The following is a 13,927-nucleotide window of genomic DNA, read 5'->3' as shown; positions in this document are numbered from 1 at the left end:
CCCTTAGAATCACCATGAATCAAGAGCAACAAACGCAGACTGTAGCCAATGTGTTCTGTTGGTGACTCATTTCCACAAGCTGAGATGCTACTGGTGACACCATCTTTAAAGATGGTTAACATTTCTTGGTGAAGTTCTGAATGAAATAAAGCACAATCTTCCCCCAACTTACCTGGGAGTCATATTCCTGGAACACTCAATTTTATTAAAATCATGCTAAAAATAGTTTGTGATTATATGTAAAATAGACTTCGTTTTTAGGCTCAAAAAATTATACAAAAGTTTTTCACCTGTAAATTTAAGGCAGGGCATTAAAAGTTGTGAGAGATATGTGACAATACTTTTTCATCATTTGGGGATGCCCTATGCGTTGTAGGAGGTTTCCCATCCCTGGCTCACTGCTGTATACAATGGTAGTTGTGCCTCTAATCACTGGGACCACCAGAAACACCCCTGCAAATTTCCAAATGGGTAGAGCTGCTTTCATTGAGAAGCACCTCCCTGGATGTTTGTGATAAGCTGAAATAAAAGAAAGTTTTTAATTAAGTTTTGCCAGAGGGTCTGGAATTCACAATAGTGGTCTCTTAGCATATTGTTTCATGGAACTTTCAATCCAATTTTTATAAAGTTTTTATTTGGAAAATCTTGCTGGAACAATGAAATACAATACTGCCAGCTATGTTTGAGCCAACTCATCTGTAGGGCAATGCTATTCTCACCTTTATGCTAACTGAATAACTTTCCATGTCTTGGCAAATATAGTCATCTTTGCAAATTATTTCCTTTTATATATAGACGTCTAGATTCTTGTTTCTCTTTAGGACATTCTGATTCTTCAATGAATAAGCCTAGTTGGGTGACGGGGTGTGGATTTTGTAATGATTTACTAATCTCTTGTCTTGGCAGATTCCCTGTGAAATCTTCACACCCTTCAGGAGTTAACAAAATTCTTATCACTTGGTAGCTGCTAAGTGACCTCAGTGAAATGAGTTGTTCCTTTTGATCAGATCCATAGTAAATAAAAATGACCGGTTACTACTGGCTGTACAAAGAAACTAAGTTTAAAACGATCTTTCAGACTACGTTACTTTGTCACTTTAGAAATGAGTCATGGAGTGAGGGCAGGTAAAATAGGTGTTCAGTGCTATGTGTTTTTTAGTAAAGAAACACCTTGAGTCCTTGGAATAACAGGCCCATCCTCTTTCAAAAACAATGCAGCAAAGCAAATTAACATAAAAATAAGCAGCAAACTTCTTAGGTGGTGAATATCTCCTCATTGTCTCAGGGTCCCTTCAATAAGGAATCATAGTAATCCTGTGGCTTTCGAGCCCTGGAAGGTTGACGGACGGTAGCTGCTGCCCCCTAGTGTGGGACTCGTTGTTACTGCAGACACTGGGTTGAAATAACCAGCAGCCCACTGCCAAATGCTTGGGAAATAAACAAAGGTGCTTTGTTTAAATGATGCAGACAATTGAGAACGTTTTAGTATCTCATTCTCTCAGAATGTATAGTTATAACACTTTTTTGTAATTGCCTGAAGAAACAGTCCTTTAAATGTTTTCCTGTCACTGCTTATCATCATCATTTTCTGCTTCCTCACTTAGGGTTGGCTATGTAATTTGCAGGGCACACTGCTAAATGAAAATGTGGGATCCGTTGTTTAAAAAGCTGGAAAAGAGTGCCATTAAAGGAACTAAAATACCTTTTCCGTTCTTTGGCAATCTCTCTCTTGATTTGTTATGGTGGTTTTTATTTGCTATTTAGTGTCATTCTTAAGAAAAATTAAACTTTTTAATTACTAGAATGAATTTTATCATTTATTTTTATGTTGTACACTGCAAATTATAAGTGCAAATATAAGCACAAATATAATTGTATAAAGTGAAAATTTAATTCATACTATGAAATTACTGAAATGACACAATTTGTATTTTGTAGCTCACACATGCATATGGATTTTGTTCTTCCCAGAACAGTGGAAATGCTGAGCAAAAGTGCTTCAGCTGTTTTTGTTTCACTTCCTGATTCATGCACATTCAACCAACTATCTTTGGTTTACTGATGGGTAAGTAAGGACTGAAAAGAAAAGGGAGTGTGGGTTGCCCTGACTTTCCCTTTTCTTCTATGTCAAAATATGCAGCAGACATGGTTGGCTAAGTAACATGAGTAAGAAAAAGGATATGATAGGGTTTCTTTGTCATTTGTGCTTCTTAAAACACCATTGCCTTCTATCTGCGTTAGAAGCAAGTTATGATTCAAGGGGAGAGAATGCCCTCTTGGGGCTCTCAGTGCCCCCATTTACTCAACCATAGATGTGACATATGTATCTTGTACTTGCTTTGAATCTCGCTGAACTCCCTTGCATTGTGGCCCCGCTGGACTTCTATGTTCATGGGACATGGAGAATGCTACATGCAGATGGGGAGGTAAGGAATGATGGACGTGCATATTGTGTGTATCTCCTCTGTTCACAGCATGCTCCATTGTCCCACGGTCTTCACTTACAAAACCCAAGTTTAAAAATAAAATTATTAAGAATTTCATGACAGTGACAGCAGAGCATTAAACCAAGCACAGGGCCCTTCTGAGTTCAGGACTGTGTACAGCTGCACAGGTTGCACGCCCACGAATCCCACCGTGAGTAACTTTAATCAGTTCCACGAGAGTACAACCCAAATCTGTTTGGCTTGTTTGGACTTGCATCAATTTCAAATGGGAATGTATAATTCAGGCTCTTCGGAAGAATGTGGAGGGACTTTTCTTAGTGTACAGCCACTGGTCAATGGTTACTCGTAGGCAGGGACAGCTGAAATGGGGTTCTGTGGCTGGAGCCATGTGCATGGGCCCCACCTCCAGAATACAAATCATGGCATTCTGACTCAGAGCCTTCATTCTGAAATGGGGATAAAGATCATTAATACAGGAATCATGAGAGAATGTTTACTACATCTAATGGGGCATGCTTTAAAAGACCAGAGGATATTTGCAGTAAAGAAACCAGAAAGAGGTTTTTCCTACTCCTCAGTATGATTAAGTTTACTTTTAAAACTTTGTAGTATTTCAGAACAGATAAGTAGTAGAGTTTCTTCAGCTTAACCTTTTAAAGGGTGTTGAAATATGCGTGGTAGGACTGAATTTTAGTTGAAAATTTATGAAATTAATTTATGAAAGATTCAATCAAAATGCATTTATTCTGTGAGTACCAGGCTCAGAGCAGGTGCGGAGAGTGAGAGTCCGGAAGTAGAAGGCAGAGCTCCTGCCTTCCAGGACCCATCTGTTTGGAAATCAGAATGACAGCCATGGAATGATAAGAAAACAGTGTAAGGTCCAATTTTAAAAATTCCACTAGTCTAGTAATAAAAGTTTATTTCACTCAACGTAGACAAAAATCTCTTGATGACATATCTCAGTTTCCTGCCTTCTCAAAGGGTATCTGGAATCCGATTTGATTTTTTTCTTGATGGCCAACAGTAATTGGCATTAGCCTGTTAGAATTTTCAAGTTATTTCTTCTCCCTTCTTTCTCCTCTTCCTTCAATAAAATTCCCTTTTCCTGTTTTCTTCCCTGGGTGTAGGGTTATCAGTATTTTCCTTCTCTGAATGATCAGTGTATCTGTTTCCATCAGACCAGCTACTCTCCATTTCTTCACTTGCTGCCTCTGATTGGGCAAAGGCTGGAATACCAGCTAATGACTTTGTCTCCAGACAGAGCTTCTTAGTCCTGTGTGTGGATCCGTATCTCCAACTGGTATCATTCTCTTTCTGCCCGAAGGACTTTAACATTTCTTACAGTTCAGGTCTTCTGGTGATGAATTCTTTCAACTTTGTTTATTCCACCTTTATTTTGAAAGACAGTAATGATCTTACAATCAGCCAGATATGAGATTTATTTTTGTATGCACGTACTCCCAATTTTAATGAAGTGAGTTTTTGTTCCACTGATCTTGTGGCCTTGACTAATTAGTCCACCACTGTAGATACAAAATAGACATGGCTAGACATGTATTTGGTTTTCCTACAATGGAAGTTTTCCTATAATGGAAGATTCAGTGGATTTTGCTTCATTTTTTTCTAGTCTTTATAGTAAGAAAAGTCCTGCCTCTTAACAATTGTTGAAAGCATTATATAATTGAACTATAAGTTCAAACTACAGGCTTATAAGAGTTAGAATAAGTCTCAGAATCATATAGTCCAATCTTTGCCTCCACACACAAAGCGTTCTTATTTTACAGATAAAAGAGGCAATCATGTAAGAATTAAGTTCATTTGCCACCGGTACACAACAGAAGCCATATTTTATTTTATGTACGAAGATCATGTTCCTCTGCCTTAGATTATTTCTCCATGTTAGGGTGTGTAGATTCAGTATGATAGCCTTGAGGTGAGTTTTGGGATAGAGCAGGAAGAACGAGGAGTAGGTCGTAGCACATTAACTTCTAAACATATAGGGACATTTTCTCTTACCCTTCGTTTACAAGGTCCAGGGTTTGTCTGTCTTTGTATTCACACCACCCAGGAGAATGCCTGCCACATAGGAGGTGCTCCGCAAGTGTTCTTATTGTTGGCTGATAAAGATCATTGGCTGTCATCCCTGTTAAGAGACTGATTTTGGGCTCTAAGGAACCTACAGAGTGAACTAACATCTAAGTTGTAAATAATTTGGAAAGAGGACTGTGAAAGAAAACGTTTCTTTAATTTTAAAAATATGACCACAGTGACTATGACATTGTTTTCCTTAAAAGATCTATATGTAAAATCATTGATCTCTGTTTAAGAGAATACAGCAAATGTAGCAGAGCCATAAATGTGACCATCAAAAGGCACAAAAGACAAGGTAGGAAATAAAACCAATTTATGTGACTTTAAAAAATGGCTGTAGAGGCCGACCAGTGGCGCAGCAGTTAAGTTCGCACTTTCCGCTATGGTGGCCCGGGGTTCGCCAGTTTGGATCCTGGGTGCAGATCTATGTACTGCTTGTCAAGCCATGCTGTGGCAGGTGTCCCACATAAAAAGAAAATGGGCACAGATGTTAGCTCAGGGCCAGTCTTCCTCAGCAAAAAGAGGAGGATTGGCAGCAGATGTTAGCTCAGGGCTAATCTTCCTCAAAAAATAAAAATAAAAAAACAAAACGAAAACAACAAAAAAAACCCCAGCTGTAAATATTAATAGAGAAGGGTGACCCAGGAGTAAGCATAAGGCAACTACTTTTCAGAGCTGGAAGAAATTTTAGAAATCATCCTGGCCAGCCTTTTAATTTTACAGAAGATAATGCCAAAGCCCAGAGGAGTGAAATGGCTTTTCAAAGCCTCACAGGAAAAGCGGAAAATTAGGCCTAGAACCTGGTTTATTTCTCATTACAGCTCTTTCTGCTCTTCAACTCAACCTGCTCCAAATGCTTTATCTTCAATATGGAAAATCAAATACAAATATAGGCTTGGAGTAAAGATCCAGAACAAAGGGAAAACAAGAAGGTAATTAGTTTTATATGCCAAGGGATTTTTTTAGGTAAAATAAAAGCAGAATATTAATATTCACATCCCTTCAAATTTGAAAGTCTTCCAAGCACCAGTTTCTCAGTGTAGACAGAAATTTTTCAGTGAAATTTAGCAGCATAAAGATAAATCTCCAACTTTAAAAAGATGGGAATTTGTGGGGTAATTGCAGGTAATATTCACAATGTCAGAAGATCAAGCTCTGGTTTTGTAAAGACTGAAGGAGCGTAACTTGAGCCAAAATGGAGTCCTCCTGCAGAGGGCATCGCATGACCAGGCAGGGAGCCACAGCTGTGGTGCAGGGCGCACCCCGCAAGGGAGACCGCTTCAATGGCGCTCTGAGGGAGACCTGGAGGATGACGCCGGTGGCAATTGGAGACAACAGAACGAGGCAACGTCAGGCTTCACGTGCCCTCCACGCACGCAAACTTTCCCACTCTTTCTGCACACATCCTCTGTGCTGCAGGCTGGTTTGGAGAAAAGTCAGGCTTTTTCTAAATCAAATAAATGGTCAGCAGAGGTTGAGGAAAGTCTACTGAGAACGCATTTTCTCCGAGTTGTGGTAAATAAAACACACAAGTAAAAGAATCATTAAAAACTACTTGTGCCACTCAAACTTTAAGAATTTGCTTTGATGACATTCTGAAGAAAGGTAGTTAAACTAATTTCCATTTGGGCAAGAATGTGTTCATTCTGCTTATCTTAAATTAGAGATATTAAGCCTAATGGATTTTTGAAGAAATAATTCAATGAGAAGGAGCTGTGGGCATGGAAGAGAGAGAGGGAGGTAAGCAGATAGAGCAGATGGAGAGGACATGTTGAGGAATGTACCTCTGGGCAAGAGAAAGGAAATTGAGGCAAAGGACACCTGGGCTTTGGAAATGGACCTAGAGCTTGGCATGGTGGATCAAGGACTGACCTCAGGTTATATAACTCAGATATCTGGGACAGAGATGGAATTGCGCATTAGGAATGAGAGGTGATCCTGAATAGAGTCCATTGGAGAAATAAATTTCCATGTATTTCCAACTTGAATGTTCATGTACTGGAGTCCATGATATAGATGAAGGCAGATGAGAGGTGAGAGGTCATAGTCTTGAATACTTCAGTATGGTCCTCTATATGAAGGTAAGGTCACCGGGCCAAATGCAGACTTCTTTCAAGTAGGTGCCGAGAGTATATGCATAAAGTATATACTAAGCATTGGTGAACAAGCAGAGGAAGGGCAAGTGAGAAGGGACCAGGTCCACAGCAGCATATCCTCATCTCTGTGCCTGCTTCTCCCTTGCCAGCTCCTCCAGCACCAGTGCTGTGGCCAGGAGAGTGAAGTCTAGGAGAAAGATGAAGAGGCCATCTGGAGTGGAGGACAGGTAGGCTGTGGAGCCAGTAAGAACAGATCCATGTTTTTGTTATCTCATTTGTTAGTGATTTGACTTGGTTAATGAGTCTTCATCTACTCATATGCAAGATGGAATTCATTCATTTGTCTTCATTCAATTAATATTTACTGAATGTATATCATGTGCCAAGGCTTGGAACAGGTACTGAGAATACAGGGAAAACAAAACGGACAGGGTCCCTGCCCTTGTGGTGCTTACAGTATAGTGAAGACAGATATTCAGTCATCAGACAGATCACTGTCTAATTAGGATAGCTGTTGTGATAGCAAGTTAAGGATGCTATGAGCATAGAATGGGTGAACCTAATTGGGAGGAGGGAAGGAAGGATGTCAGGTAAAGTTTTATAACTAAAACCAGTAGGGCAGGTGTGAGGATTGGAGCCATAGGGGCCTCTTTGTGCAGAGTCAGTCTTTAACAGCAATAGACAGCCTGATGTAGAAGGACACCCTGCAGTGAGGGTGTGGGAGCAGGTAAGTTTTAGCCAGAGTTTCAGCCACACCGAGTGGGGAGACTGGATCCTCATCCTAGGCATATGTGTCAGGAGTTACTGACCTTTCCTCAGACTGATTACCTCTTAACTGTTCTCTGTGTTCCCTGGCTGCCCAAAGTGTGGACAATGTTCAGTGAAAAACTTTAGAGACTGAATTGACTGATGAATTTAAATTTATGCCATATTTGTGATTTATATTCTTAATCGTCCTGATTTTCAAACCTTTCTACATTTATGTCTTTGTTGCACATCATAGAATTGCGGGGGCTAGAGCTGGAAAAGAGTTAGAAATCATCTCATCTTAGATCTTCATTTTACAAAGGTGGAAACTGAGGCCCAGAGAGAGTCAGTGCCTTGTCCAATGTCATGTGGCTCTTATGAAAGAGAGATGACGTCAGAACTTGAGTCTCCAGACTTCTTTGTACTTTCTGCTTTACCATCTCTTTTAACGTGTCCGACAGAGTCAGGAAACGGTGAGTTCAAACAAACATAAAGTTAACCTGTTAGAAACCATTTCTAATAAATTCTAGCAGTGAAGCAACTCTGGCAAAAGACAGTAAATGAAATGAAATAGGCAAAAATTTCTTTACAATTAAATGTTAAATAAATATCACATTTGTTCTTTCTCTTAATTACATATAGTCTCCGTCAGTTTGAGGCACTTTCCCTACCATTGCCCTTTACTCCGCTTTGGAGAGCACAAGAATCCCTGGACCTCAATAATTCAGGGAAGAAGAGTAGGGCCTGGTTCTCAGGCCCTGTTGAAGGAGCAGCATCAAAGGCCCAGGCTGAGCTGGCAGCTATCTACTCCCCACCACCACACGTGTGCATCGGCACTCCAGCTGAGCTCAGCACGGGGGTGGCCCACGCTGGCCTGAGGCCTCAGCAGCCAGCGCAAAGGGGTCTGCAGCCCACAACCCTCATCCCCTCTCAGAGTCTGGAGGGATCTCATCTCCAGGTGTTGACTTGCCTGTTCACCCCTCGCTCCCCAGGTCCAATCCAGTCTATCGGTTCTGTTGGCCTGCTACGTTTCTATCATAAAGATCGTTTGCAAGGCAGTCTCCTCTCATCTCAAAATTCTCTTCATTTACCTTAAATCACCCACATACCAAAAGCAATTTGCCACCCTAAGAGGTAAGAAGAGCCCAGATGTTTGGCTACTTACTGATCTTTTCTCCTTTCTGGGCATTGAGGCCAGAATTGAAGAGAAAGGTGATGCGGTTAATATTCTCGAGAAAACCTAGAGTTGCTAAAAACAAAACCAAAAGAAACTAAAAACCAAAAGACAATGGTTAAATTTGTCCTCATGTCACCCTATTACCTAAGTACAATTCTGCTTAGACAAGTGTTCATGCCACCAGTTTTTCCATGATGACCTCCTCTGACGTTTTCATTTCTAATTCCTCGTGGTCCCCTCTCTGGGCTCTTCTGTCTGTTGACCTCCTAAATGCAGACGTCCCTCCAGCTCTAGGCCTCGCTCCTCTTCTTGGAGTCCTCTAGCACTCCTCCAGCTGGAACCTGCATGTGAATAACGTGAGGATCTTGCTGAAATACAAATTCTAACTCAGTAAGTCCGGAGTGGGGCCTGACTCTCTACACTTCTAACCAGTCCCTACGTGACACCAATGCAGCTGGTCCTCTGACCATACTGAGAACAAATGTTTGTGCTTCCCCCTGAGAAAATTTACCTCTTCTTCATTTAAAAGTATATTTGTGTTTGGGAGCAGGGGTTCTCCTGCAGTTTTAACTATTGTCTCAGTGCAGATAGTTTCTATATGTCCATCTCCAGCTTTGCTTCCTTCTCAAGTTTCAGACCTGCATATTCAGATGCTTTCTGGATACCTCAGTGTGGATCCTACCAGCATCCCAACAGGACAAGTGCAACGCTTTATTCCTCATCCTCTCAATAGCTTCTTTCCTGGTGGATCCCACTTCCGTGAAAGATATCACGAAGTGGTAGAATTTCAGGATGTCCTCCAGGTCCCTAGTGCCCTAAACGGACCTGAAAAAAATGCCAAATGTTTGCTGATTTAGAAGAATCAGGGGCATAACTTTAAGGCAATAGCAAATGAAAAACAGTGAAAATCAGTTTGGAAGATTTCTCTTACTTGTTTGTGTCATAAAGGAAGAACTGTCAAGGCAACAAGGCACTTAATGGGGTATTATAATAGATATGAACTGATTCCTATAAAACAGAGTTTCAAGAACTTGCCCAGGCTTCCATTTGGTGCCTCCATTAGAAGTTCCACTTACCACACTGCAGAGGGAAGCCCTCTGTGAGTATTTGCTAAGAGGACCCTGTAAAGAGTTGAGCCATTATGTTTTCTCTAAATCTTATAAGTTTATTTGGTGTCAGAGCTCTTGGCAAGAGGGATATGGTCAAATAGCAATAGCGGTATAGCCATTCCAGTGGTTTACTTGAGACTCCTACTGGAGAGTCTGTATACAGTGGTATTCAATAAGAAGAAAGGTTTGGATTTGGCTGCTATTGTATGTATTATAATGTAAATAGTCTATATATAACATAGTGCATATATAGGTGTATATATACATATACATGTACATGTATATACTGTGATGGTTAATTTTGTGTGTCAACTGACTGGGCCTTAAGCCAGATGCCAGACTTTGAAATTTTTGCTGTGCCATCCTTTGGGCAATCTCTTCATATCTGTCCTTGCACTGCACAGTCTAGGAATTTTCCATTTAGTCCACCTTGGATTTTTCATGGGCTATGTTAGACATATTTCAGGGCAAAATGGTGACACAAGGTGAAGAGTTTTCAATGCTATTTATTAGAGGGGAGTTTGGAGAGGATGGAAGATCAGGACAGTTTTTCACAGATTCGACATTTAAGCAGGTCTATTACAACTGCCTCCCAGTGAGTTTCCCTAATATCAATCTCATCCCACTGCAGCCCAATCACTGCAACATTGCCACAGTAAGCTTTCTAAAAAGCGAATCTAATCTTGAGGGTCCTTTGACCTTGTTTGGCTCTCCATTATCTACCTGAAATTCAGTCCTTCACAATATGGCCTCATTTTCTATCATTCCCTCTTCTTCTTACCCCTACTCAGTGCACTCTCTACTTTCCCGTGACCTCCCAAATGTCCATATTGGGAATCTGTACACAAGGAGCCTCTGAAAACTTTCCTTGGAGTCCATGGACCTCAAGTTACAGATCCCTTCCATAAACTGAGACTGTAACATTGATCAGTATATGGCAGAATATCTGACAATGGATTGTTTTTAAGATGTTGAATTGCAAAATACGTATTGTTAGGTTATAAAGCTGCATTAAATTGGGAGGGGATGTCTAGAAAATAAGCATTTTAGATCTAAAGGTATTTCTTTAGCCACTATTTTGGAAATAGAGTAGATCAAGTTTGAGTCTGTTCATAGGACATTTTATCTATGAATTTAATTTTAATTTGGGAAGGCTTAAAGGTAATTCCATTCAGATTTTTTAAAAGTGTAAACCTCTTTAAAATATCTTCTCCCTTCGCTTTATTAGATTTGAGAAGATTGATCGAATGAGTAATTGGGAGAAGGCTCCCAGCTAGGAAAAGGCCTATCCTTTCTGAGTCAGTTGCTTGGAAACAAAGCTGGTCTCTGCAGGCTTGCCAGGAATTCCAATCCTTGCTTGCCGAAGCCTAACGCGGGCTCTGCGGCCCGGACACCTCCTCTTCCTTTCTGCAGGTGTGCCGGCGTCTCCTCCAGGCCTTTACTCTAGCGGCACCTTTTAAGAGAGGTCTCCCCAGCCCACACATATAAAGTTGCAATCCTTCCCCCAACATCTGGCACTTCCTATTGCTCTTTGCTGCTTTATTTTTTTTCTCCTTGGCTTTTATCACAATCAAAAATACTATATATTTTAGTTGGTTCCTCTGTCTTTCTCTCTGGAATATGAGCTCCACGTGGGCAGGGACTCTGGTCTTTCTGGTCTGATATACTGCTCTACCTCCCGCATCTGAGTGAAAGCCCTTTGACTCGTCTGGAGCCTAATCCACCTCTGCAGCGGGGCCTGTCTGATTGGCCCACTCACGGCCCACTGGCTCCTGTAGCACTCCACCCTCAACAAAAGTAAACTCATTATTGATCTGACATTAAAACTCACATCTTCCATTTGGGATTGATTACTTTAAAAGTGTTTAGAGGAGGTAAGTATTTTGATAAAGTAAGATTCTGCACATGCGTCCTAAAACTCAGTTACACACATACGAGTTAGGAAGGATTTCACTGACAGCAGAAAGTGTGAAAAAGACAGGATTTTAGGGAACTATCAGCTCAATGATTCAAAGAGAGGAGGTTCGCAAAAAACTAACCACCCACCCATGGAGTTTAGTTTTAGGCTGCATAACGATGAATCAATTTCCTCCAGGTTGACCTGGTCAAATCACAAATGGAGTTTTGTGATCAGTCCTTGGCTCCACATTCAGCCCATAGTCTACAGTATGTTCAGGAGAAAGGAGACTGGAAATTATACTGTATGAAAAACTTGGGAAAATTTAGCCTGGGAAAGAGAACACTAGGGGACATAACAGATGCCTGCAAATATCTGAGGCGCTGTCATATTGGTGAGAAATGGTTTCTTCTGTGTGGTATTAAGGAAAGTTGGAAATTATAGGGAAATCTATTCTGGCTCAATGAAAAGGAAACCTTTCTCGCCTGTGGAGATAGCCCAGGATGGTATAGTCTTTGAGGATCCTGGTGCAGGCTGGATTTGGTGGGGAGGATGTGGAAATGGGTCACGGTGGCACTCAGTGATTGCCACATTTGCCGCCCTCTTGGCTGAGTGGGTGGCTCCTGGTGTACATTCTGCAGGTGTCCCTGCTCTCCCCAGCCTCCTTTTGAGTGCTACCTGTTGCCACACAGCATTTTAACTCATTGTGTTCTTTGCTTAAAGTGTCTATAATTTCCTTTATGCTTAAAAAAATCATTTGTTACTAAGTATTACAATTCATTTATTTGATTTTCATGCTGCTAGCAGTTGCAAAAATTTGTAAATACTGGCTTGGTATAGACAGGGATGAGTTTGTATTGTCCACTCTCTTCACTTCTTTTCATTCTGGACCAAAGTCAGACCGTTCTACCATCTTGGACACATACTTACGGCAGATGAATGAAAGTGGCCCATACAGGACACAAAGTATAATGCTGGGAAAACAGGATTCCAACCTACCAGATGAAGAGACTTGGATGGTTAAATCTGGTGCTGCAAGGAGTTTTTCCCCAAATTCACGCCATTCTCCCAGGAAAGACTGCAGGGCTCTCTACAAAGGGGAGGCCCGTTTGCAGGCCCACCTCTCAAATACGTATTCTCCATATGTTTATTTTCTGTCTTCCCTTCTTCCTGTCCCATCTTTTTACCCCCGGCACACAGAGTACCTGTATTACTTATTACGAGACCCACAGTACCATTTCCACTAAGCCACTTAAGGCTGTAGATAGCTGTCAAGCACCTAGGGTGTCTTGGATTCTTTTATTCTGCCCCCACCATTTAACCATCGTATCCTTTTGCTTCTGTCTACTTAGGATGTCTAAAACCTGTCTCTTCTTCTCCTGGCACAAAGTAGGTTCTTAATGAAAATTTGTTATTGAATCCACTTCGACAGCTTACTTTCTTAGTCCAGGTTACCATCACCTCTGGCCTGGATTCCTGCAGGACTCTTACAGTGTCTTTCTTGCCTCTAGTCTTCACCTTTCTCCAGTCAGTTCTCCACAATGCCAGCCAGAAGGATCTTCCCCATATGCTAATCTGATCATCTCATTTCCATGCTTAAAACTCCTCTATGGCACTAAGGATGAAGTCCAAACTCCTCACCATGGCAACCAAGGCCCTTGATGATCTGAAGCCTACCTTCCCTCTTAGCCCTTCCCAATCCTTCACCGTCTGGTCATGGCCCCACAGGCTCTTCATCTTCGCATCTTCTAGTCTGTGCCAGATAGCCCTCCCCAATTTATATCCCCTTTCCCAGAGTATGCCGACACCCTGGGCTGCAGAAAAGCCCTCCTGGTGTGTTCCCATGGCACTCTATCCTTGTTCCTTAGTGGTGATCATTAGACTGTAACCTCCTTGAGGTGCAAAGCAAATCATATTACTTTCACTCCAGTGTCTGGTCAACAATAGAGGCGCACTAAATGTCCGTAGACAGCGTGAATGTGTCCAGCATGTTTATGCCTGTTTTTTACGACTCCGTTGATCTTTGCTAAGGGAGGCAGCACAAATATGTGGAGTGGGCAGCAGGTCAAGAGCCAAGTGAACTGGAGTTTATTTCTTGCTCTGCCATTAACAAAACATATGACTTCAGAGGAGGATAGGATGGATAATTAAGATTCTAAAAGTGTCCCAAAGTAGGACATAGGAAAATTTATATTTTGAATTATTTTGTTTCTTATTTTATCTTTGCTTTTATAATATACCATTATTTACATGTATAATTTCTTGATCAAGAACTCACTTCTACTTATAAAAAATAAGTGACAATTTATATACTTCCACACTAAAAAGTGGTTAAAATGTAGAAACTGGGCATTGTACAGCTG

The 13,927-nt window shown here is 41.2% G+C and overlaps 1 long non-coding RNA gene across 2 annotated transcripts in view; it reads left to right on the top strand.

Annotated features, from left to right (window-relative positions):
• The window catches only part of LOC139083368 (uncharacterized), a 46,952-nt gene that overhangs the window by 14,906 nt on the left and 18,119 nt on the right, over positions 1-13,927 (top strand). The window contains exons 5-6 of one of the 2 annotated variants that reach the window (XR_011540028.1): positions 1,939-2,065; positions 5,360-5,470. This is a non-coding gene — a long non-coding RNA (uncharacterized lncRNA). Of the gene's footprint in view, positions 1-1,938; positions 2,066-5,359; positions 5,471-13,927 lie in introns of those variants that run through there. The other variant, XR_011540027.1, reaches the window with a different exon arrangement.

The sequence above is a fragment of the Equus przewalskii genome, chromosome 5, assembly GCF_037783145.1.
Source record: "Equus przewalskii isolate Varuska chromosome 5, EquPr2, whole genome shotgun sequence".
Classification (NCBI taxonomy): domain Eukaryota; kingdom Metazoa; phylum Chordata; class Mammalia; order Perissodactyla; family Equidae; genus Equus; species Equus przewalskii.
The sequence above is the reverse complement of the archived record's forward strand: the minus strand, read 5'-3'. Positions and strand labels throughout refer to the sequence as shown.